The 10,505-nt window shown below is 42.6% G+C and overlaps 1 long non-coding RNA gene and 6 other non-coding genes across 8 annotated transcripts; 1 reads left to right on the top strand and 6 right to left on the bottom strand.

Annotated features, from left to right (window-relative positions):
- Positions 1–584: 584 nt before the first annotated feature.
- trnav-aac (transfer RNA valine (anticodon AAC)) lies at positions 585–657 on the bottom strand. Its single transcript has one exon. It is a non-coding gene; the product is annotated as a tRNA-Val (tRNA).
- A 1,237-nt stretch (positions 658–1,894) lies between these two features.
- On the bottom strand, positions 1,895–1,968 carry trnav-uac (transfer RNA valine (anticodon UAC)). The gene has a single exon. It is a non-coding gene; the product is annotated as a tRNA-Val (tRNA).
- An 802-nt stretch (positions 1,969–2,770) lies between these two features.
- On the bottom strand, positions 2,771–2,843 carry trnav-aac (transfer RNA valine (anticodon AAC)). The gene has a single exon. It is a non-coding gene; the product is annotated as a tRNA-Val (tRNA).
- Positions 2,844–4,084: 1,241 nt separating this feature from the next.
- On the bottom strand, positions 4,085–4,157 carry trnav-uac (transfer RNA valine (anticodon UAC)). The gene has a single exon. It is a non-coding gene; the product is annotated as a tRNA-Val (tRNA).
- Positions 4,158–4,959: 802 nt separating this feature from the next.
- On the bottom strand, positions 4,960–5,032 carry trnav-aac (transfer RNA valine (anticodon AAC)). The gene has a single exon. It is a non-coding gene; the product is annotated as a tRNA-Val (tRNA).
- Positions 5,033–6,265: 1,233 nt separating this feature from the next.
- Positions 6,266–6,338, bottom strand: trnav-uac (transfer RNA valine (anticodon UAC)). The gene has a single exon. It is a non-coding gene; the product is annotated as a tRNA-Val (tRNA).
- Positions 6,339–7,507: 1,169 nt separating this feature from the next.
- On the top strand, positions 7,508–10,487 carry LOC113099963 (uncharacterized). 2 transcript variants are annotated; one of them, XR_003289540.1, is made up of 3 exons: positions 7,508–7,682; positions 9,643–10,340; positions 10,417–10,487. It is a non-coding gene; the product is annotated as an uncharacterized LOC113099963 (long non-coding RNA). The 2 variants fall into 2 exon arrangements; XR_003289541.1 differs by having other exon boundaries at positions 9,602–10,340.
- Positions 10,488–10,505: the final 18 nt, after the last annotated feature.

Genomic DNA, 10,505 nt, shown 5'->3' with positions numbered 1-10,505 from the left:
AATATTGGTCTTTGAGTGCACCGGCCATCTGTTCATCTAAAACTACCAGGTCAAAAGTACAGAGTACTGTCTGCGTGGGTATTACCGCTGCCTAGTGTGGCTTAACAATTATCTCTACACCTGTGTAAAGACGGGCCTTCGTGATGCAGAGCTGCTGCTCAACAGAGGCCACTCAGGCAAATCTCTTTTTTCGTGTTCCTCAGAAGAAAGCCAGACAGGCTTGGAATGTCACAGTTGTGGGATAGGTTTAGGTCAAACAATGACTGCTCTTTCATTTCTGCATCAACTATACCTTTAGTGACTGTGTTCAGCTCTTGGCACAAAGCCCTTGCTAGAATTGAGTTCCTCCTCAACAGAAACCCACCTAAACGATTGTGAAAAGAGATTCAGTGTTTCCGCCCAGTTTCGAACTGGGGACTTTCGCGTGTGAGGCGAACGCGATAACCACTACAAACGGAAACCCACTTCTAAGCAAGTCCGAAATCATTGTGTGCAGGCTCAGCAAAATGCGCCATAAAGGCTAAACCTTCTGAAGCCAACTGCCGGCTCAAAGGGGTTCATACATTTCTTCAAAAGGGGACAGCTGTTTCTGCTCGGTTTCGAACCGAGGACCTTTCGCGTGTTAGGCGAACGTGATGACCACTACACTACAGAAACTCCACAGTCTAGCGCTGAGTGCCTTTTGGGCGAATATTTATAGTGTGATGTGCCCGAAAGCAAATAGACAATCGCGTAATCCACGCACAAAGAGGGACAGAGTTCATTCGCCTGGCAGTCTATGCAGAGTTTCCTGAAAGCTACCCTTAACTTACCTCGGAATTAAACACTTGCAGCTTGATATCAAGCCGAAACCTGCCTTCCTGTGCTAGTCTCAAACTACAAACCAAAGTTCCAAGAACTCAGGAGAAACTCGAAAATTTCTCTGGTGATTTTTGTTGGTCAAATTTTCGAGTTTTCTCCAATCTTCTTGAAACTTTTAGTTTTTTTTGAGCCGAGATTTCAAGTTTCTCCAATCTTATTGAAACTCACCACAGGGGTAGCACGTGTCCAGACTAGCATGGGAAATCAGGTTTTAGCTTGATATCTCTTCAGAAAGCTGAGACATGGACTTGCCACGTACAATCTATCCCATTGTAAAAAATACAGACTGTTTGTGGTCAGTGGAATTCTGAGGGTTTAACACCTCTGGGTGCTTCGGGAGTAAGCGAGGAGCCACCTGAACAGGTTTATTGGCAGATTCGTTGACCATTGTGTTGAATTTCAAGAAGGTTAGCCATGTGTTAGAAACTGCTACGGCTTGCATCATTTTATCAGAAAATAACACTCCAGATGGATGTGTTTTAAAGTTCGTCAAGGGGATAAAAAGGCTACTTGTGGGCACGTAGGGGATCAGGGGGACACATAGACAGCTTGCGGTCACAGTTTTTGTATTACCAGTGGACAGAAGCGCAATTAGTGGTCACATAGGCGGTGAGAGGGACTGATGGGCTGTTTGTGGTGACACAGGTGATCATTGGGACAGACAGGGCCGGCGCGCAGGGGTCTAAGGAGGGCCTGCCACGTACCCCCTTTTAGACACCCCTTGAGACCCTGCCTTACGTGATGGCCTAGGTGGAATAAGACCCTTACACAAGAGGACAGAGTTCATTCGGCGTGGCAGTCTACGCAGAGTTTCCTAAAATCTCGTCTTTGGTGTTTCTCAGAAGAAAGCCACACAGGCTTGGAATGTCACAGTTGTGGGTTAGGTTTAGGTCAAACAATGACTGCTCTTTCATTTCTGCATCAAACTTTACCTTTAGTGACTGTATTAATGCCTATTGGCCGCAAAGCCTTGGAAGCGTTGAGTTCCTCCTGAACAGAAACCCACCTGAACAATTTTGAAAAAGAGATCCAGTGTTCCCGCCCAGTTTCGAACTGGGGGACCTTTCGCGTGTAAGGCGAACGTGATAACCTCTACACTACGGAAACCTGTGGCGAAGGTGTCAGATCTTTTCATCTCATGCATCTTGGAGCACGAATCAAATTACAAATTGCGTTGCGCTCTTCAGTTCGCAAATACCTTCTATTTTTAGCAGCAAACCGGGAATTTCTCCAGTTGTTTGCGGGAATCCTCTGTGGCCATTTCTTCTTTGTTTTTTTCCCCACTTTCATTTAATATATGTATATTTATATGTTGTACGAAATATTGGGTCTTTGAGTGCACCGGCCATCTGTTCATCTAAACTACCAGGTCAAAAGTACAGAGTACTGTCTGCGTGGGTATTACCGCTGCCTAGTGTGGCTTAACAATTATCTCTACACCTGTGTAAAGACGGGCCTTCGTGATGCAGAGCTGCTGCTCAACAGAGGGCCACTCAGGCAAATCTCTTTTTTCGTGTTCCTCAGAAGAAAGCCAGACAGGCTTGGAATGTCACAGTTGTGGGATAGGTTTAGGTCAAACAATGACTGCTCTTTCATTTCTGCATCAACTATACCTTTAGTGACTGTGTTCATGCCTCTTGGCCGCAAAGCCTTGCTAGAATTGAGTTCCTCCTCAACAGAAACCCACCTAAACGATTGTGAAAAGAGATTCAGTGTTCCCGCCCAGTTTCGAACTGGGGACCTTTCGCGTGTGAGGCGAACGTGATAAGCACTACACTACGGAAACCCACTTCCTAAGCAAGTCCGAAATCATTGTGTGCAGGCTCAGCAAAATGCGCATAAAGGCTAAACCTTCTGAAGCCAACTGCCGACTCAAAGGGGTTCATACATTTCTTCGAAAGGGGACAGCTGTTTCTGCTCGGTTTCGAACCGAGGACCTTTCGCGTGTTAGGCGAACGTGATGACCACTACACTACAGAAACTCCACAGTCTAGCGCTAGAGTGCCTTTTGGGCGAATATTTATAGTGTGATGTGCCCGAAAGCAAATAGACAATCGGCGTAATTCCCACGCACAAGAGGACAGAGTTCATTCGGCCTGGCAGTCTATGCAGAGTTTCCTGAAACGCTACCCTTAACTTACCTCGGAATTAAACACTTGCAGCTTGATATCAAGCCGAAACCTGCCTTCCTGTGCTAGTCTCAAACTAACAAACCAAAAGTTCCAAGAACTCAGGAGAAACTCGAAAATTTCTCTTGGTGATTTTTGTTGGTCAAATTTTCGAGTTTCTCCAATCTTCTTGAAACGTTTAGTTTTTTTTGAGCCGAGATTTCAAGTTTCTCCAATCTTATTGAAACTCACCACAGGGTAGCACGTGTCCAGACTAGCATGGGAAATCAGGTTTTAGCTTGTTATCTCTTCAGAAAGCTGAGACATGGACTTGCCACGTACAGTCTATCCCATTGTAAAAAATACAGACTGTTTGTGGTCAGTGGAATTCTGAGGGTTTAACACCTCTGGGTGCTTCGGGAGTAAGCGAGGAGCCACCTGAACAGGTTTATTGGCAGATTCGTTGACCATTGTGTTGAATTTCAAGAACGTTAGCCATGTGTTAGAAACTACTACGGCTTGCATCATTTTATCAGAAAATAACACTCCAGATGGATGTGTTTTAAAGTTCGTCAAGGGGATAAAAAGGCTACTTGTGGGCACGTAGGGGATCAGGGGGACACATAGACAGCTTGCGGTCACAGTTTTTGTATTACCAGTGGACAGAAGCGCAATTAGTGGTCACATAGGCGGTGAGAGGGACTGATGGGCTGTTTGTGGTGACACAGGTGATCATTGGGACAGACAGGGCCGGCGCGCAGGGGTCTAAGGAGGGCCTGCCACGTACCCCCTTTTAGACACCCCTTGAGACCCTGCCTTACGTGATGGCCTAGGTGGAATAAGACCCTTACACAAGAGGACAGAGTTCATTCGGCGTGGCAGTCTACGCAGAGTTCCCTAAAATCTCGTCTTTGGTGTTTCTCAGAAGAAAGCCACACAGGCTTGGAATGTCACAGTTGTGGGTTAGGTTTAGGTCAAACAATGACTGCTCTTTCATTTCTGCATCAACTTTACCTTTAGTGACTGTATTAATGCCTATTGGCCGCAAAGCCTTGGAAGCGTTGAGTTCCTCCTGAACAGAAACCCACCTGAACAATTTTGAAAAAGAGATCCAGTGTTCCCGCCCAGTTTCGAACTGGGGACCTTTCGCGTGTAAGGCGAACGTGATAACCTCTACACTACGGAAACCTGTGGCGAAGGTGTCAGATCTTTTCATCTCATGCATCTTGGAGCGCGAATCAAATTACAAATTGCGTTGCGCTCTTCAGTTCGCAAATACCTTCTATTTTTAGCAGCAAACCGGGAATTTCTCCAGTTGTTTGCGGGAATCCTCTGTGGCCATTTCTTCTTTGCTTTTTTCCCCACTTTCATTTAATATATGTATATTTATATGTTGTACGAAATATTGGGTCTTTGAGTGCACCGGCCATCTGTTCATCTAAACTACCAGGTCAAAAGTACAGAGTACTGTCTGCGTGGGTATTACCGCTGCCTAGTGTGGCTTAACAATTATCTCTACACCTGTGTAAAGACGGGCCTTCTTGATGCAGAGCTGCTGCTCAACAGAGGGCCACTCAGGCAAATCTCTTTTTTCGTGTTCCTCAGAAGAAAGCCAGACAGGCTTGGAATGTCACAGTTGTGGGATAGGTTTAGGTCAAACAATGACTGCTCTTTCATTTCTGCATCAACTATACCTTTAGTGACTGTGTTCATGCCTCTTGGCCGCAAAGCCTTGCTAGAATTGAGTTCCTCCTCAACAGAAACCCACCTAAACGATTGTGAAAAGAGATTCAGTGTTCCCGCCCAGTTTCGAACTGGGGACCTTTCGCGTGTGAGGCTAACGTGATAACCACTACACTACGGAAACCCACTTCCTAAGCAAGTCCGAAATCATTGTGTGCAGGCTCAGCAAAATGCGCATAAAGGCTAAACCTTCTGAAGCCAACTGCCGGCTCAAAGGGGTTCATACATTTCTTCAAAAGGGGACAGCTGTTTCTGCTTGGTTTCGAACCGAGGACCTTTCGCGTGTTAGGCGAACGTGATGACCACTACACTACAGAAACTCCACAGTCTAGCGCTAGAGTGCCTTTTGGGCGAATATTTATAGTGTGATGTGCCCGAAAGCAAATAGACAATCGGCGTAATTCCCACGCACAAGAGGACAGAGTTCATTCGGCCTAGCAGTCTATGCAGAGTTTCCTGAAAGGCTACCCTTAACTTACCTCGGAATTAAACACTTGCAGCTTGATATCAAGCCGAAACCTGCCTTCCTGTGCTATTCTCAAACTAACAAACCAAAAGTTCCAAGAACTCAGGAGAAACTCGAAAATTTCTCTTGGTGATTTTTGTTGGTCAAATTTTCGAATTTCTCCAATCTTCTTGAAACGTTTAGTTTTTTTTGAGCCGAGATTTCAAGTTTCTCCAATCTTATTGAAACTCACCACAGGGGTAGCACGTGTCCAGACTAGCATGGGAAATCAGGTTTTAGCTTGATATCTCTTCAGAAAGCTGAGACATGGACTTGCCACGTACAATCTATCCCATTGTAAAAAATACAGACTGTTTGTGGTCAGTGGAATTCTGAGGGTTTAACACCTCTGGGTGCTTCGGGAGTAAGCGAGGAGCCACCTGAACAGGTTTATTGGCAGATTCGTTGACCATTGTGTTGAATTTCAAGAAGGTTAGCCATGTGTTAGAAACTGCTACGGCTTGCATCATTTTATCAGAAAATAACACTCCAGATGGATGTGTTTTAAAGTTCGTCAAGGGGATAAAAAGGCTACTTGTGGGCACGTAGGGGATCAGGGGGACACATAGACAGCTTGCGGTCACAGTTTTTGTATTACCAGTGGACAGAAGCGCAATTAGTGGTCACATAGGCGGTGAGAGGGACTGATGGGCTGTTTGTGGTGACACAGGTGATCATTGGGACAGACAGGGCCGGCGCGCAGGGGTCTAAGGAGGGCCTGCCACGTACCCCCTTTTAGACACCCCTTGAGACCGTGATGGCCTAGGTGGAATAAGACCCTTACACAAGAGGATAGAGTTCATTCGGCGTGGCAGTCTACGCAGAGTTTCCTAAAATCTCGTCTTTGGTGTTTCTCAGAAGAAAGCCACACAGGCTTGGAATGTCACAGTTGTGGGTTAGGTTTAGGTCAAACAATGACTGCTCTTTCATTTCTGCATCAACTTTACCTTTAGTGACTGTATTAATGCCTATTGGCCGCAAAGCCTTGGAAGCGTTGAGTTCCTCCTGAACAGAAACCCACCTGAACAATTTTGAAAAAGAGATCCAGTGTTCCCGCCCAGTTTCGAACTGGGGACCTTTCACGTGTAAGGCGAACGTGATAACCTCTACACTACGGGAACCTGTGGCGAAGGTGTCAGATCTTTTCATCTCATTTTACAAATTACATCAAATTACAAATTGCGTTGCGCTCTTCAGTTCGCAAATACCTTCTATTTTTAGCAGCAAACCGTGAATATCTCCAGTTGTTTGCGGGAATCCTCTGTGGCCATTTCTTCTTTGCTTTTTTCCCCACTTTCATTTAATATATGTATATTTATATGTTGTACGAAATATTGGGTCTTTGAGTCTACCGGCCATCTGTTCATCTAAACTACCAGGTCAAAAGTACAGAGTACTGTCTGCGTGGGTATTACCACTGCCTAGTGTGGCTTAATAATTATCTCTACACAGGCTCAGCAAAATGGGCATAAAGGCTAGACCTTCTGAAGCCAACTGCCGGCTCAAAGGGGTTCATACATTTCTTCAAAAGGGGACAGCTGTTTCTGCTCGGTTTCGCACCGAGGACCTTCTGCGTGTTAGGCGAACGTGATGACCACTACACTACAGAAACTCCACAGTCTAGCGCTAGAGTGCCTTTTGGGCGAATATTTATACTGTGATGTGCCCGAAAGCAAATAGACAATCGGCGTAATTCCCACGCACAAGAGGACAGAGTTCATTCGGCCTGGCAGTCTATGCAGAGTTTCCTGAAACGCTACCCTTAACTTACCTCGGAATTAAACACTTGCAGCAGGCCTTCGTGATGCAGAGCTGCTGCTCAACAGAGGGCCACTCAGGCAAATCGCTTTTTTCATGTTCCTCAGAAGAAAGCCAGACAGGCTTGGAATGTCACAGTTGTGGGATAGGTTTAGGTCAAACAATGACTGTTTCATGACTCTTTCACTTCTGCATCAACTATACCTTTAGTGACTGTGTTCATGCCTCTTGGCCGCAAAGCCTTGCTAGAATTGAGTTCCTCCTCAACAGAAACCCACCTAAACGATTGTAAAAAGAGATTCAGTGTTCCCGCCCAGTTTCGAACTGGGGACCTTTCGTGTCCCAGCCGAAAATAGTTAAGCTTAACTTCTCTTAACTTTTCCCATTCATTCTCTGTGGTAGTGCTTAACACTACGGATGCGATATATTTGTGGCCACACGAAGATTCCCCGGCGCTGTTTCGCCTCTTCCGTGGCGCGGAATTCAAACAGCCTGGTGTCATCTGTCAATCATTCATAGCGAGTGGAGGAGGGGAGGAGACCAGCTTCACGATCGGAGAGATATGTTTACCGATTTGTTGTACAAAACAAAACAAGTTTGCTGACAAGCATTAACTGTCTAAACTACCTTCGCAAAAGTTTTACCTCAGATGACCGTTGTTTTTACGTAAGAGTGCGAGATCAACACAATTAACGTTAAGCGAGAAGGTAGGTTAAGTTGAATGCTACGTTACTTTAGCAATATTCACTTTCTGGATTGTAAATATTTTATCATATAAATTACATGTATATTCTCATGTAATGGTATTGTGTTAATTGTGTTGATTGGTTTGTGATGTTAGGAAATATTTAACCAAACTCACCGTTGAAAATACAGCAGTTTTTTTATATAATTGTTATAGTTTCTTTGTAAGAGTCAATGTTTCATAATTAATCTCTAAGTACTTGTTAATTTTTTTTAAATGTTAACAATGCAATATGATACTCATAATGTAATTCATATGTATTAAACACACATACACAGCAAAATCTCCAGTGTTAATTTAACACTCTTGAGTGTGGACTCATATAAACACTAAAGCAGTGTTAAAAGTAACACTGAAGCAGAGTTGAAGTTAATGAGATAATTAAGAAGTTAATTGAATTATGATTGACCATTATTGAAGACACCTGATGTTAACAAGCAGAACCACCACCCGAGAAAATCACAATTTGTGTGTCACCATTGTAGTGGTCAGTGTTTGCTTTAGTTGACCCTTCAGTTATTAACTTTAGATTTTACGTGGCTGTGGTGACTGAATTATATCATACAGACAGACCACAGCAAAGGCAATCATGTGTGCCATTGATTGTGATTTGAGCTATTTGTTATAGAGTGATCTGAATGCCTGAGTTTAAGTTTCTTTCCTGTAAACATAAATTAAGTGAAAAAGAAAAGTAAGCAACCCAGCATTTTTGCCATAACATGACATGTTTTTAATAGTTAGTTCTACATAAAAAAAATAAAAAGAGATCTTTTGTTTAGACACACAGACATCAGGAATCAGCGTGAGCATCACAACAACGGTGACCATCAAAAAAGCATGTTATAGCCAATAAAAACTCATCCATGGCTCCCATCATGCATTGCGGCATAAATATATTATGAGCTGAACTGTCTTTTTAACTTTTTATTCTAACTATATTTTATTTTTGCTGTTTTTATGTTCATTTTTAGTATCTAGTTTTGTGATGTTCAGAGTTGGTGTGTTTATCTGAATATGCTGTTTGTCACCATTGTTGAGATTCATACACTGATTATTGTTATCTGTGTGTGCCTAAAATTAAAGCTCTTTAATAAAAAAAAAAATCTGAATCACTTGCAAGAGATACCTACAAACTGTATAGAAAATGCAGACTTTTTCATTGAGGAATCAAAGCTGTGACAATCGATAACAGAAGTTTTACTTTGAGAAAACACTGTAAATGAGTTCAGTGACTCATGTCAAACAACAATTACATTAAAACATAATCATCAACACGCAATGGTTTTTGCTCTTGGTTTGACAAACAAACTTTAAAAGTAAAAAGTCACAAGCCAAGATCCCAGCTAAATCAAACACTGACCGCTACAATGGTGACACAAATTGTGATTTTCTCGGGTGGTGATTCTGCTTGTTAACATCAGGTGTCTTCAATAATGCCCAGTCATAACTCAATTAACTTCTTAATTATCTCAGTAACTTCAACTCTGCTTCAGTGTTACTTTTAACACTGCTTCAGTGTTTATATGAGTCCACACTCAGAGTGTTAAATTAACACTGGGGATTTTGCTGTGTATTACATTTATTACATATATATTCTATATTATTATATATATTACTAAACTGTGTGTATATAAAACAACATTTTGAATTAGTTAAACTTGTTTTAATATATACATGTACACATTTTCATATTAAAAATATATATACTTACTCATATATTGAGTGGATTAAATAAATATTAAATAACACTTATGCTCTAAGGCTGCATTTATTAAGGAAAAAACTGTAATATTATGAAATATTATGGCAAGTTAAAATAACTGCTGCTGATGACTGTCTTATTTCACTATATTAAGTATTTTTATGAGGCCATGATTTCAGAACAGCATCATGAAGAAAACTGTTTTTTTTTTTCCTGGGAGATACAAGGTGTCTTTCAGGAAAGGCCCATCAGGCCATTTACGCCGGGACCCATCAGAAGAGGCAAAAAGAATTAAAGACAACCCTTCACTGCAGAACAAGTCAACACCTCAAAGAGAAGATCTGGTCAGGATGAATGCCCGTTCTGTTGTCTTACAGAGAGGAGGGGATGTCTCTGACAAGCAAGAGGTGTTGGGAGAATATATTCTACAGTTTGGCAAATACAAGGGCCAGTCTTTCAGGTGGTTACTAGAGAATGATGTCGGCTATGCTTTGTACCTGTCCAATAAGGTTGAGGAAGAAGAACAGGCTGGGTAGTTCAACCCAGAGGGTCCTTGCAAAGATAGTCTAATTTCCTTTATTGAATACTCAAGAAGCTTTAAGGAAATTGATGACCTTAAACGGTATCTGTCTCAAAGGCCAGATCCATTGCCAGTTTTGATGGAGGAAGACAATACTGTTGGATTTGGAACAAGAGCTCAAGACACTTGGAGACAAATTTGGGATACCAGGGCAGACGGATATGCTTTCTTTATAATAAAGCAGAAGTGTGTTCCAGGCAGCAAAATGTACAACTTGCAGCAGTATCTTTTAAAACAGCAGCAACAACAGCTGACGATAAACACTCCTCCGGTGCCCCCACCATCAGCTTCCACTGCAAGACCACTTGTTTCTTCCAGTACTGCTTCTGATCAGCCTGGTAAGTTAATAAAATTCATGCAAATGTGCTTATATTGTTACTTAAAGCCTACTGATCCATTGATTTTGTTTTATAGTGATGGAGGAGGATGAAGAACTGGAGAGGATAATGCTGAGTCTGTCTCCAACAAAGTATCTCACACAGCTGAGTAAGTGAATCACGAGT

Source organism: Carassius auratus, unplaced genomic scaffold, assembly GCF_003368295.1.
Source record: "Carassius auratus strain Wakin unplaced genomic scaffold, ASM336829v1 scaf_tig00217092, whole genome shotgun sequence".
NCBI lineage: Eukaryota > Metazoa > Chordata > Actinopteri > Cypriniformes > Cyprinidae > Carassius > Carassius auratus.
Note: the sequence above shows the minus strand (reverse complement) of the source record. Positions and strands in the feature narration are given on the sequence as shown.